The 13,601-nt window shown below is 48.0% G+C and overlaps 11 non-coding genes across 11 annotated transcripts; all 11 read right to left on the bottom strand.

Moving 5' to 3' along the window:
* Positions 1-680: 680 nt before the first annotated feature.
* On the bottom strand, positions 681-762 carry TRNAL-UAG (transfer RNA leucine (anticodon UAG)). The gene has a single exon. It is a non-coding gene; the product is annotated as a tRNA-Leu (tRNA).
* A 1,144-nt stretch (positions 763-1,906) lies between these two features.
* TRNAL-UAG (transfer RNA leucine (anticodon UAG)) lies at positions 1,907-1,988 on the bottom strand. Its single transcript has one exon. It is a non-coding gene; the product is annotated as a tRNA-Leu (tRNA).
* Positions 1,989-3,132: 1,144 nt separating this feature from the next.
* On the bottom strand, positions 3,133-3,214 carry TRNAL-UAG (transfer RNA leucine (anticodon UAG)). The gene has a single exon. It is a non-coding gene; the product is annotated as a tRNA-Leu (tRNA).
* A 1,144-nt stretch (positions 3,215-4,358) lies between these two features.
* On the bottom strand, positions 4,359-4,440 carry TRNAL-UAG (transfer RNA leucine (anticodon UAG)). Its single transcript has one exon. It is a non-coding gene; the product is annotated as a tRNA-Leu (tRNA).
* A 1,144-nt stretch (positions 4,441-5,584) lies between these two features.
* On the bottom strand, positions 5,585-5,666 carry TRNAL-UAG (transfer RNA leucine (anticodon UAG)). Its single transcript has one exon. It is a non-coding gene; the product is annotated as a tRNA-Leu (tRNA).
* Positions 5,667-6,810: 1,144 nt separating this feature from the next.
* Positions 6,811-6,892, bottom strand: TRNAL-UAG (transfer RNA leucine (anticodon UAG)). The gene has a single exon. It is a non-coding gene; the product is annotated as a tRNA-Leu (tRNA).
* Positions 6,893-8,036: 1,144 nt separating this feature from the next.
* Positions 8,037-8,118, bottom strand: TRNAL-UAG (transfer RNA leucine (anticodon UAG)). Its single transcript has one exon. It is a non-coding gene; the product is annotated as a tRNA-Leu (tRNA).
* A 1,144-nt stretch (positions 8,119-9,262) lies between these two features.
* On the bottom strand, positions 9,263-9,344 carry TRNAL-UAG (transfer RNA leucine (anticodon UAG)). Its single transcript has one exon. It is a non-coding gene; the product is annotated as a tRNA-Leu (tRNA).
* Positions 9,345-10,488: 1,144 nt separating this feature from the next.
* On the bottom strand, positions 10,489-10,570 carry TRNAL-UAG (transfer RNA leucine (anticodon UAG)). Its single transcript has one exon. It is a non-coding gene; the product is annotated as a tRNA-Leu (tRNA).
* Positions 10,571-11,714: 1,144 nt separating this feature from the next.
* On the bottom strand, positions 11,715-11,796 carry TRNAL-UAG (transfer RNA leucine (anticodon UAG)). Its single transcript has one exon. It is a non-coding gene; the product is annotated as a tRNA-Leu (tRNA).
* Positions 11,797-12,940: 1,144 nt separating this feature from the next.
* On the bottom strand, positions 12,941-13,022 carry TRNAL-UAG (transfer RNA leucine (anticodon UAG)). Its single transcript has one exon. It is a non-coding gene; the product is annotated as a tRNA-Leu (tRNA).
* Between the last annotated feature and the right edge of the window lie 579 nt (positions 13,023-13,601).

The following is a 13,601-nucleotide window of genomic DNA, read 5'->3' as shown; positions in this document are numbered from 1 at the left end:
TAAAGAAGTCCACCATTAGCCCGCAGTGTAAGCCTACCCGGGGCCTCCGCCGATGGTCCATGGTGTGTGGGATCCTTACTGGACCAACCCCAGCCGTAACGCAAATCTTAGCTTTGTCTCATTCGACCCCTAACTCGACCCAAGGAGCTACTGCAAACTCTTAGCCTAACACTAGCCCTAAATGAAAGACGCCTATTGTCCTCACATGTGGGATTTTGTTCTCGCTGCTAGTGCATACGAAACTTGGTTCCGACGTGTCCAGGAGTGGGAGAATTACCAGGGACCTTGCAATCTCGTGCCTGGGGGTTTCTAAGCTGGGCATAGGAGCTCCACTGGATGGAGCCAAGTGTCTTGAACTGAGTTTTTGTGATGCAGCAGGAAAAGGCGCTGCAAAAAGGAGCAACTACCAAGGCAAAGAGATGTGCATTCATTAGGGCATCGTGTCGGCAGATTTGTGGCCCTGCCAAGCACGTGTTTATTGACAGGATCGTGAACGCATGTCCGTTTTCAGTGAACAGTGATTTATGCTTTACCCTTTTTTGGTGAAAACGCACACGAGTCAGATGTGTGCTTTCAGTCTGGGTGTTCAGAAAAGCAAGAATTCATAAACACATGCCATTCCCTGGCTCCCAATTGTCCTGTCTGTACACGTGGCATGAAGATAAAAAAGAAACAGCTATTGGCAGCGGTGGGATTCGAACCCACGCCTCCAAAGAGACTGGAGCCTAAATCCAGCGCCTTAGACCGCTCGGCCACGCTACCCTGCTGGTACTGAAACGAGAGCCTCTGAGACCTGTATTTTTTTAGGGATTGGCTGGTTTGGCCATTAATTCAAAATCAAAGCAAAGCATGAACTTGGATTGAATTCTAGCACTGGCTGTGCAAAGCCCGAACTGAACAATAAAGCACACTTGTCAGCCTGAAATTGAAATGTCACCTTTTGGGAGTGCTCTGTTCAACAGCAGTCTGGTAGCCTAGTGGTCAATGTCAGCACCCCTCCATCCAGCAGTCTTGAGTTCAATTCCCGGTGAGGGAGGTCAGATCTTTTCTAGGTTTTTTTTGGTTCTAAAAATGTTTGGGAAGCGAAGGTTCAGGAACATTGCCGGTAGGGAGAGTAAGCTCTTTAAAGGCATGCAATGAGATGTGTTTTTCTTTATTTCTGCATATTTCTGTAGCTAGCTGCATTCTTTCAGTCAACATCCCGCCCCATTTAGTGCTCACGTTTTTAAAGAAGTCCACCATTAGCCCGCAGTGTAAGCCTACCCGGGGCCTCCGCCGATGGTCCATGGTGTGTGGGATCCTTACTGGACCAACCCCAGCCGTAACGCAAATCTTAGCTTTGTCTCATTCGACCCCTAACTCGACCCAAGGAGCTACTGCAAACTCTTAGCCTAACACTAGCCCTAAATGAAAGACGCCTATTGTCCTCACATGTGGGATTTTGTTCTCGCTGCTAGTGCATACGAAACTTGGTTCCGACGTGTCCAGGAGTGGGAGAATTACCAGGGACCTTGCAATCTCGTGCCTGGGGGTTTCTAAGCTGGGCATAGGAGCTCCACTGGATGGAGCCAAGTGTCTTGAACTGAGTTTTTGTGATGCAGCAGGAAAAGGCGCTGCAAAAAGGAGCAACTACCAAGGCAAAGAGATGTGCATTCATTAGGGCATCGTGTCGGCAGATTTGTGGCCCTGCCAAGCACGTGTTTATTGACAGGATCGTGAACGCATGTCCGTTTTCAGTGAACAGTGATTTATGCTTTACCCTTTTTTGGTGAAAACGCACACGAGTCAGATGTGTGCTTTCAGTCTGGGTGTTCAGAAAAGCAAGAATTCATAAACACATGCCATTCCCTGGCTCCCAATTGTCCTGTCTGTACACGTGGCATGAAGATAAAAAAGAAACAGCTATTGGCAGCGGTGGGATTCGAACCCACGCCTCCAAAGAGACTGGAGCCTAAATCCAGCGCCTTAGACCGCTCGGCCACGCTACCCTGCTGGTACTGAAACGAGAGCCTCTGAGACCTGTATTTTTTTAGGGATTGGCTGGTTTGGCCATTAATTCAAAATCAAAGCAAAGCATGAACTTGGATTGAATTCTAGCACTGGCTGTGCAAAGCCCGAACTGAACAATAAAGCACACTTGTCAGCCTGAAATTGAAATGTCACCTTTCGGGAGTGCTCTGTTCAACAGCAGTCTGGTAGCCTAGTGGTCAATGTCAGCACCCCTCCATCCAGCAGTCTTGAGTTCAATTCCCGGTGAGGGAGGTCAGATCTTTTCTAGGTTTTTTTTGGTTCTAAAAATGTTTGGGAAGCGAAGGTTCAGGAACATTGCCGGTAGGGAGAGTAAGCTCTTTAAAGGCATGCAATGAGATGTGTTTTTCTTTATTTCTGCATATTTCTGTAGCTAGCTGCATTCTTTCAGTCAACATCCCGCCCCATTTGGTGCTCACGTTTTTAAAGAAGTCCACCATTAGCCCGCAGTGTAAGCTTACCCGGGGCCTCCGCCGATGGTCCATGGTGTGTGGGATCCTTACTGGACCAACCCCAGCCGTAACGCAAATCTTAGCTTTGTCTCATTCGACCCCTAACTCGACCCAAGGAGCTACTGCAAACTCTTAGCCTAACACTAGCCCTAAATGAAAGACGCCTATTGTCCTCACATGTGGGATTTTGTTCTCGCTGCTAGTGCATACGAAACTTGGTTCCGACGTGTCCAGGAGTGGGAGAATTACCAGGGACCTTGCAATCTCGTGCCTGGGGGTTTCTAAGCTGGGCATAGGAGCTCCACTGGATGGAGCCAAGTGTCTTGAACTGAGTTTTTGTGATGCAGCAGGAAAAGGCGCTGCAAAAAGGAGCAACTACCAAGGCAAAGAGATGTGCATTCATTAGGGCATCGTGTCGGCAGATTTGTGGCCCTGCCAAGCACGTGTTTATTGACAGGATCGTGAACGCATGTCCGTTTTCAGTGAACAGTGATTTATGCTTTACCCTTTTTTGGTGAAAACGCACACGAGTCAGATGTGTGCTTTCAGTCTGGGTGTTCAGAAAAGCAAGAATTCATAAACACATGCCATTCCCTGGCTCCCAATTGTCCTGTCTGTACACGTGGCATGAAGATAAAAAAGAAACAGCTATTGGCAGCGGTGGGATTCGAACCCACGCCTCCAAAGAGACTGGAGCCTAAATCCAGCGCCTTAGACCGCTCGGCCACGCTACCCTGCTGGTACTGAAACGAGAGCCTCTGAGACCTGTATTTTTTTAGGGATTGGCTGGTTTGGCCATTAATTCAAAATCAAAGCAAAGCATGAACTTGGATTGAATTCTAGCACTGGCTGTGCAAAGCCCGAACTGAACAATAAAGCACACTTGTCAGCCTGAAATTGAAATGTCACCTTTCGGGAGTGCTCTGTTCAACAGCAGTCTGGTAGCCTAGTGGTCAATGTCAGCACCCCTCCATCCAGCAGTCTTGAGTTCAATTCCCGGTGAGGGAGGTCAGATCTTTTCTAGGTTTTTTTTGGTTCTAAAAATGTTTGGGAAGCGAAGGTTCAGGAACATTGCCGGTAGGGAGAGTAAGCTCTTTAAAGGCATGCAATGAGATGTGTTTTTCTTTATTTCTGCATATTTCTGTAGCTAGCTGCATTCTTTCAGTCAACATCCCGCCCCATTTAGTGCTCACGTTTTTAAAGAAGTCCACCATTAGCCCGCAGTGTAAGCCTACCCGGGGCCTCCGCCGATGGTCCATGGTGTGTGGGATCCTTACTGGACCAACCCCAGCCGTAACGCAAATCTTAGCTTTGTCTCATTCGACCCCTAACTCGACCCAAGGAGCTACTGCAAACTCTTAGCCTAACACTAGCCCTAAATGAAAGACGCCTATTGTCCTCACATGTGGGATTTTGTTCTCGCTGCTAGTGCATACGAAACTTGGTTCCGACGTGTCCAGGAGTGGGAGAATTACCAGGGACCTTGCAATCTCGTGCCTGGGGGTTTCTAAGCTGGGCATAGGAGCTCCACTGGATGGAGCCAAGTGTCTTGAACTGAGTTTTTGTGATGCAGCAGGAAAAGGCGCTGCAAAAAGGAGCAACTACCAAGGCAAAGAGATGTGCATTCATTAGGGCATCGTGTCGGCAGATTTGTGGCCCTGCCAAGCACGTGTTTATTGACAGGATCGTGAACGCATGTCCGTTTTCAGTGAACAGTGATTTATGCTTTACCCTTTTTTGGTGAAAACGCACACGAGTCAGATGTGTGCTTTCAGTCTGGGTGTTCAGAAAAGCAAGAATTCATAAACACATGCCATTCCCTGGCTCCCAATTGTCCTGTCTGTACACGTGGCATGAAGATAAAAAAGAAACAGCTATTGGCAGCGGTGGGATTCGAACCCACGCCTCCAAAGAGACTGGAGCCTAAATCCAGCGCCTTAGACCGCTCGGCCACGCTACCCTGCTGGTACTGAAATGAGAGCCTCTGAGACCTGTATTTTTTTAGGGATTGGCTGGTTTGGCCATTAATTCAAAATCAAAGCAAAGCATGAACTTGGATTGAATTCTAGCACTGGCTGTGCAAAGCCCGAACTGAACAATAAAGCACACTTGTCAGCCTGAAATTGAAATGTCACCTTTCGGGAGTGCTCTGTTCAACAGCAGTCTGGTAGCCTAGTGGTCAATGTCAGCACCCCTCCATCCAGCAGTCTTGAGTTCAATTCCCGGTGAGGGAGGTCAGATCTTTTCTAGGTTTTTTTTGGTTCTAAAAATGTTTGGGAAGCGAAGGTTCAGGAACATTGCCGGTAGGGAGAGTAAGCTCTTTAAAGGCATGCAATGAGATGTGTTTTTCTTTATTTCTGCATATTTCTGTAGCTAGCTGCATTCTTTCAGTCAACATCCCGCCCCATTTAGTGCTCACGTTTTTAAAGAAGTCCACCATTAGCCCGCAGTGTAAGCCTACCCGGGGCCTCCGCCGATGGTCCATGGTGTGTGGGATCCTTACTGGACCAACCCCAGCCGTAACGCAAATCTTAGCTTTGTCTCATTCGACCCCTAACTCGACCCAAGGAGCTACTGCAAACTCTTAGCCTAACACTAGCCCTAAATGAAAGACGCCTATTGTCCTCACATGTGGGATTTTGTTCTCGCTGCTAGTGCATACGAAACTTGGTTCCGACGTGTCCAGGAGTGGGAGAATTACCAGGGACCTTGCAATCTCGTGCCTGGGGGTTTCTAAGCTGGGCATAGGAGCTCCACTGGATGGAGCCAAGTGTCTTGAACTGAGTTTTTGTGATGCAGCAGGAAAAGGCGCTGCAAAAAGGAGCAACTACCAAGGCAAAGAGATGTGCATTCATTAGGGCATCGTGTCGGCAGATTTGTGGCCCTGCCAAGCACGTGTTTATTGACAGGATCGTGAACGCATGTCCGTTTTCAGTGAACAGTGATTTATGCTTTACCCTTTTTTGGTGAAAACGCACACGAGTCAGATGTGTGCTTTCAGTCTGGGTGTTCAGAAAAGCAAGAATTCATAAACACATGCCATTCCCTGGCTCCCAATTGTCCTGTCTGTACACGTGGCATGAAGATAAAAAAGAAACAGCTATTGGCAGCGGTGGGATTCGAACCCACGCCTCCAAAGAGACTGGAGCCTAAATCCAGCGCCTTAGACCGCTCGGCCACGCTACCCTGCTGGTACTGAAACGAGAGCCTCTGAGACCTGTATTTTTTTAGGGATTGGCTGGTTTGGCCATTAATTCAAAATCAAAGCAAAGCATGAACTTGGATTGAATTCTAGCACTGGCTGTGCAAAGCCCGAACTGAACAATAAAGCACACTTGTCAGCCTGAAATTGAAATGTCACCTTTCGGGAGTGCTCTGTTCAACAGCAGTCTGGTAGCCTAGTGGTCAATGTCAGCACCCCTCCATCCAGCAGTCTTGAGTTCAATTCCCGGTGAGGGAGGTCACATCTTTTCTAGGTTTTTTTTGGTTCTAAAAATGTTTGGGAAGCGAAGGTTCAGGAACATTGCCGGTAGGGAGAGTAAGCTCTTTAAAGGCATGCAATGAGATGTGTTTTTCTTTATTTCTGCATATTTCTGTAGCTAGCTGCATTCTTTCAGTCAACATCCCGCCCCATTTAGTGCTCACGTTTTTAAAGAAGTCCACCATTAGCCCGCAGTGTAAGCCTACCCGGGGCCTCCGCCGATGGTCCATGGTGTGTGGGATCCTTACTGGACCAACCCCAGCCGTAACGCAAATCTTAGCTTTGTCTCATTCGACCCCTAACTCGACCCAAGGAGCTACTGCAAACTCTTAGCCTAACACTAGCCCTAAATGAAAGACGCCTATTGTCCTCACATGTGGGATTTTGTTCTCGCTGCTAGTGCATACGAAACTTGGTTCCGACGTGTCCAGGAGTGGGAGAATTACCAGGGACCTTGCAATCTCGTGCCTGGGGGTTTCTAAGCTGGGCATAGGAGCTCCACTGGATGGAGCCAAGTGTCTTGAACTGAGTTTTTGTGATGCAGCAGGAAAAGGCGCTGCAAAAAGGAGCAACTACCAAGGCAAAGAGATGTGCATTCATTAGGGCATCGTGTCGGCAGATTTGTGGCCCTGCCAAGCACGTGTTTATTGACAGGATCGTGAACGCATGTCCGTTTTCAGTGAACAGTGATTTATGCTTTACCCTTTTTTGGTGAAAACGCACACGAGTCAGATGTGTGCTTTCAGTCTGGGTGTTCAGAAAAGCAAGAATTCATAAACACATGCCATTCCCTGGCTCCCAATTGTCCTGTCTGTACACGTGGCATGAAGATAAAAAAGAAACAGCTATTGGCAGCGGTGGGATTCGAACCCACGCCTCCAAAGAGACTGGAGCCTAAATCCAGCGCCTTAGACCGCTCGGCCACGCTACCCTGCTGGTACTGAAACGAGAGCCTCTGAGACCTGTATTTTTTTAGGGATTGGCTGGTTTGGCCATTAATTCAAAATCAAAGCAAAGCATGAACTTGGATTGAATTCTAGCACTGGCTGTGCAAAGCCCGAACTGAACAATAAAGCACACTTGTCAGCCTGAAATTGAAATGTCACCTTTCGGGAGTGCTCTGTTCAACAGCAGTCTGGTAGCCTAGTGGTCAATGTCAGCACCCCTCCATCCAGCAGTCTTGAGTTCAATTCCCGGTGAGGGAGGTCAGATCTTTTCTAGGTTTTTTTTGGTTCTAAAAATGTTTGGGAAGCGAAGGTTCAGGAACATTGCCGGTAGGGAGAGTAAGCTCTTTAAAGGCATGCAATGAGATGTGTTTTTCTTTATTTCTGCATATTTCTGTAGCTAGCTGCATTCTTTCAGTCAACATCCCGCCCCATTTAGTGCTCACGTTTTTAAAGAAGTCCACCATTAGCCCGCAGTGTAAGCCTACCCGGGGCCTCCGCCGATGGTCCATGGTGTGTGGGATCCTTACTGGACCAACCCCAGCCGTAACGCAAATCTTAGCTTTGTCTCATTCGACCCCTAACTCGACCCAAGGAGCTACTGCAAACTCTTAGCCTAACACTAGCCCTAAATGAAAGACGCCTATTGTCCTCACATGTGGGATTTTGTTCTCGCTGCTAGTGCATACGAAACTTGGTTCCGACGTGTCCAGGAGTGGGAGAATTACCAGGGACCTTGCAATCTCGTGCCTGGGGGTTTCTAAGCTGGGCATAGGAGCTCCACTGGATGGAGCCAAGTGTCTTGAACTGAGTTTTTGTGATGCAGCAGGAAAAGGCGCTGCAAAAAGGAGCAACTACCAAGGCAAAGAGATGTGCATTCATTAGGGCATCGTGTCGGCAGATTTGTGGCCCTGCCAAGCACGTGTTTATTGACAGGATCGTGAACGCATGTCCGTTTTCAGTGAACAGTGATTTATGCTTTACCCTTTTTTGGTGAAAACGCACACGAGTCAGATGTGTGCTTTCAGTCTGGGTGTTCAGAAAAGCAAGAATTCATAAACACATGCCATTCCCTGGCTCCCAATTGTCCTGTCTGTACACGTGGCATGAAGATAAAAAAGAAACAGCTATTGGCAGCGGTGGGATTCGAACCCACGCCTCCAAAGAGACTGGAGCCTAAATCCAGCGCCTTAGACCGCTCGGCCACGCTACCCTGCTGGTACTGAAACGAGAGCCTCTGAGACCTGTATTTTTTTAGGGATTGGCTGGTTTGGCCATTAATTCAAAATCAAAGCAAAGCATGAACTTGGATTGAATTCTAGCACTGGCTGTGCAAAGCCCGAACTGAACAATAAAGCACACTTGTCAGCCTGAAATTGAAATGTCACCTTTCGGGAGTGCTCTGTTCAACAGCAGTCTGGTAGCCTAGTGGTCAATGTCAGCACCCCTCCATCCAGCAGTCTTGAGTTCAATTCCCGGTGAGGGAGGTCAGATCTTTTCTAGGTTTTTTTTGGTTCTAAAAATGTTTGGGAAGCGAAGGTTCAGGAACATTGCCGGTAGGGAGAGTAAGCTCTTTAAAGGCATGCAATGAGATGTGTTTTTCTTTATTTCTGCATATTTCTGTAGCTAGCTGCATTCTTTCAGTCAACATCCCGCCCCATTTAGTGCTCACGTTTTTAAAGAAGTCCACCATTAGCCCGCAGTGTAAGCCTACCCGGGGCCTCCGCCGATGGTCCATGGTGTGTGGGATCCTTACTGGACCAACCCCAGCCGTAACGCAAATCTTAGCTTTGTCTCATTCGACCCCTAACTCGACCCAAGGAGCTACTGCAAACTCTTAGCCTAACACTAGCCCTAAATGAAAGACGCCTATTGTCCTCACATGTGGGATTTTGTTCTCGCTGCTAGTGCATACGAAACTTGGTTCCGACGTGTCCAGGAGTGGGAGAATTACCAGGGACCTTGCAATCTCGTGCCTGGGGGTTTCTAAGCTGGGCATAGGAGCTCCACTGGATGGAGCCAAGTGTCTTGAACTGAGTTTTTGTGATGCAGCAGGAAAAGGCGCTGCAAAAAGGAGCAACTACCAAGGCAAAGAGATGTGCATTCATTAGGGCATCGTGTCGGCAGATTTGTGGCCCTGCCAAGCACGTGTTTATTGACAGGATCGTGAACGCATGTCCGTTTTCAGTGAACAGTGATTTATGCTTTACCCTTTTTTGGTGAAAACGCACACGAGTCAGATGTGTGCTTTCAGTCTGGGTGTTCAGAAAAGCAAGAATTCATAAACACATGCCATTCCCTGGCTCCCAATTGTCCTGTCTGTACACGTGGCATGAAGATAAAAAAGAAACAGCTATTGGCAGCGGTGGGATTCGAACCCACGCCTCCAAAGAGACTGGAGCCTAAATCCAGCGCCTTAGACCGCTCGGCCACGCTACCCTGCTGGTACTGAAACGAGAGCCTCTGAGACCTGTATTTTTTTAGGGATTGGCTGGTTTGGCCATTAATTCAAAATCAAAGCAAAGCATGAACTTGGATTGAATTCTAGCACTGGCTGTGCAAAGCCCGAACTGAACAATAAAGCACACTTGTCAGCCTGAAATTGAAATGTCACCTTTCGGGAGTGCTCTGTTCAACAGCAGTCTGGTAGCCTAGTGGTCAATGTCAGCACCCCTCCATCCAGCAGTCTTGAGTTCAATTCCCGGTGAGGGAGGTCAGATCTTTTCTAGGTTTTTTTTGGTTCTAAAAATGTTTGGGAAGCGAAGGTTCAGGAACATTGCCGGTAGGGAGAGTAAGCTCTTTAAAGGCATGCAATGAGATGTGTTTTTCTTTATTTCTGCATATTTCTGTAGCTAGCTGCATTCTTTCAGTCAACATCCCGCCCCATTTAGTGCTCACGTTTTTAAAGAAGTCCACCATTAGCCCGCAGTGTAAGCCTACCCGGGGCCTCCGCCGATGGTCCATGGTGTGTGGGATCCTTACTGGACCAACCCCAGCCGTAACGCAAATCTTAGCTTTGTCTCATTCGACCCCTAACTCGACCCAAGGAGCTACTGCAAACTCTTAGCCTAACACTAGCCCTAAATGAAAGACGCCTATTGTCCTCACATGTGGGATTTTGTTCTCGCTGCTAGTGCATACGAAACTTGGTTCCGACGTGTCCAGGAGTGGGAGAATTACCAGGGACCTTGCAATCTCGTGCCTGGGGGTTTCTAAGCTGGGCATAGGAGCTCCACTGGATGGAGCCAAGTGTCTTGAACTGAGTTTTTGTGATGCAGCAGGAAAAGGCGCTGCAAAAAGGAGCAACTACCAAGGCAAAGAGATGTGCATTCATTAGGGCATCGTGTCGGCAGATTTGTGGCCCTGCCAAGCACGTGTTTATTGACAGGATCGTGAACGCATGTCCGTTTTCAGTGAACAGTGATTTATGCTTTACCCTTTTTTGGTGAAAACGCACACGAGTCAGATGTGTGCTTTCAGTCTGGGTGTTCAGAAAAGCAAGAATTCATAAACACATGCCATTCCCTGGCTCCCAATTGTCCTGTCTGTACACGTGGCATGAAGATAAAAAAGAAACAGCTATTGGCAGCGGTGGGATTCGAACCCACGCCTCCAAAGAGACTGGAGCCTAAATCCAGCGCCTAAGACCGCTCGGCCACGCTACCCTGCTGGTACTGAAACGAGAGCCTCTGAGACCTGTATTTTTTTAGGGATTGGCTGGTTTGGCCATTAATTCAAAATCAAAGCAAAGCATGAACTTGGATTGAATTCTAGCACTGGCTGTGCAAAGCCCGAACTGAACAATAAAGCACACTTGTCAGCCTGAAATTGAAATGTCACCTTTCGGGAGTGCTCTGTTCAACAGCAGTCTGGTAGCCTAGTGGTCAATGTCAGCACCCCTCCATCCAGCAGTCTTGAGTTCAATTCCCGGTGAGGGAGGTCAGATCTTTTCTAGGTTTTTTTTGGTTCTAAAAATGTTTGGGAAGCGAAGGTTCAGGAACATTGCCGGTAGGGAGAGTAAGCTCTTTAAAGGCATGCAATGAGATGTGTTTTTCTTTATTTCTGCATATTTCTGTAGCTAGCTGCATTCTTTCAGTCAACATCCCGCCCCATTTAGTGCTCACGTTTTTAAAGAAGTCCACCATTAGCCCGCAGTGTAAGCCTACCCGGGGCCTCCGCCGATGGTCCATGGTGTGTGGGATCCTTACTGGACCAACCCCAGCCGTAACGCAAATCTTAGCTTTGTCTCATTCGACCCCTAACTCGACCCAAGGAGCTACTGCAAACTCTTAGCCTAACACTAGCCCTAAATGAAAGACGCCTATTGTCCTCACATGTGGGATTTTGTTCTCGCTGCTAGTGCATACGAAACTTGGTTCCGACGTGTCCAGGAGTGGGAGAATTACCAGGGACCTTGCAATCTCGTGCCTGGGGGTTTCTAAGCTGGGCATAGGAGCTCCACTGGATGGAGCCAAGTGTCTTGAACTGAGTTTTTGTGATGCAGCAGGAAAAGGCGCTGCAAAAAGGAGCAACTACCAAGGCAAAGAGATGTGCATTCATTAGGGCATCGTGTCGGCAGATTTGTGGCCCTGCCAAGCACGTGTTTATTGACAGGATCGTGAACGCATGTCCGTTTTCAGTGAACAGTGATTTATGCTTTACCCTTTTTTGGTGAAAACGCACACGAGTCAGATGTGTGCTTTCAGTCTGGGTGTTCAGAAAAGCAAGAATTCATAAACACATGCCATTCCCTGGCTCCCAATTGTCCTGTCTGTACACGTGGCATGAAGATAAAAAAGAAACAGCTATTGGCAGCGGTGGGATTCGAACCCACGCCTCCAAAGAGACTGGAGCCTAAATCCAGCGCCTTAGACCGCTCGGCCACGCTACCCTGCTGGTACTGAAACGAGAGCCTCTGAGACCTGTATTTTTTTAGGGATTGGCTGGTTTGGCCATTAATTCAAAATCAAAGCAAAGCATGAACTTGGATTGAATTCTAGCACTGGCTGTGCAAAGCCCGAACTGAACAATAAAGCACACTTGTCAGCCTGAAATTGAAATGTCACCTTTCGGGAGTGCTCTGTTCAACAGCAGTCTGGTAGCCTAGTGGTCAATGTCAGCACCCCTCCATCCAGCAGTCTTGAGTTCAATTCCCGGTGAGGGAGGTCAGATCTTTTCTAGGTTTTTTTTGGTTCTAAAAATGTTTGGGAAGCGAAGGTTCAGGAACATTGCCGGTAGGGAGAGTAAGCTCTTTAAAGGCATGCAATGAGATGTGTTTTTCTTTATTTCTGCATATTTCTGTAGCTAGCTGCATTCTTTCAGTCAACATCCCGCCCCATTTAGTGCTCACGTTTTTAAAGAAGTCCACCATTAGCCCGCAGTGTAAGCCTACCCGGGGCCTCCGCCGATGGTCCATGGTGTGTGGGATCCTTACTGGACCAACCCCAGCCGTAACGCAAATCTTAGCTTTGTCTCATTCGACCCCTAACTCGACCCAAGGAGCTACTGCAAACTCTTAGCCTAACACTAGCCCTAAATGAAAGACGCCTATTGTCCTCACATGTGGGATTTTGTTCTCGCTGCTAGTGCATACGAAACTTGGTTCCGACGTGTCCAGGAGTGGGAGAATTACCAGGGACCTTGCAATCTCGTGCCTGGGGGTTTCTAAGCTGGGCATAGGAGCTCCACTGGATGGAGCCAAGTGTCTTGAACTGAGTTTTTGTGATGCAGCAGGAAAAGGCGCTGCAAAAAGGAGCAACTACCAAGGCAAAGAGATGTGCATTCATTAGGGCATCGTGTCGGCAGATTTGTGGCCCTGCCAAGCACGTGTTTATTGACAGGATCGTGAACGCATGTCCGTTTTCAGTGAACAGTGATTTATGCTTTACCCTTTTTTGGTGAAAACGCACACGAGTCAGATGTGTGCTTTCAGTCTGGGTGTTCAGAAAAGCAAGAATTCATAAACACATGCCATTCCCTGGCTCCCAATTGTCCTGTCTGTACACGTGGCATGAAGATAAAAAAGAAACAGCTATTGGCAGCGGTGGGATTCGAACCCACGCCTCCAAAGAGACTGGAGCCTAAATCCAGCGCCTTAGACCGCTCGGCCACGCTACCCTGCTGGTACTGAAACGAGAGCCTCTGAGACCTGTATTTTTTTAGGGATTGGCTGGTTTGGCCATTAATTCAAAATCAAAGCAAAGCATGAACTTGGATTGAATTCTAGCACTGGCTGTGCAAAGCCCGAACTGAACAATAAAGCACACTTGTCAGCCTGAAATTGAAATGTCACCTTTCGGGAGTGCTCTGTTCAACAGCAGTCTGGTAGCCTAGTGGTCAATGTCAGCACCCCTCCATCCAGCAGTCTTGAGTTCAATTCCCGGTGAGGGAGGTCAGATCTTTTCTAGGTTTTTTTTGGTTCTAAAAATGTTTGGGAAGCGAAGGTTCAGGAACATTGCCGGTAGGGAGAGTAAGCTCTTTAAAGGCATGCAATGAGATGTGTTTTTCTTTATTTCTGCATATTTCTGTAGCTAGCTGCATTCTTTCAGTCAACATCCCGCCCCATTTAGTGCTCACGTTTTTAAAGAAGTCCACCATTAGCCCGCAGTGTAAGCCTACCCGGGGCCTCCGCCGATGGTCCATGGTGTGTGGGATCCTTACTGGACCAACCCCAGCCGTAACGCAAATCTTAGCTTT

This window comes from Ambystoma mexicanum, chromosome 1p (assembly GCF_040938575.1).
Source record: "Ambystoma mexicanum isolate Mex_15411 chromosome 1p, UKY_AmexF1_1, whole genome shotgun sequence".
NCBI lineage: Eukaryota > Metazoa > Chordata > Amphibia > Caudata > Ambystomatidae > Ambystoma > Ambystoma mexicanum.
This window is presented reverse-complemented; position numbering and strand designations above follow the sequence as displayed.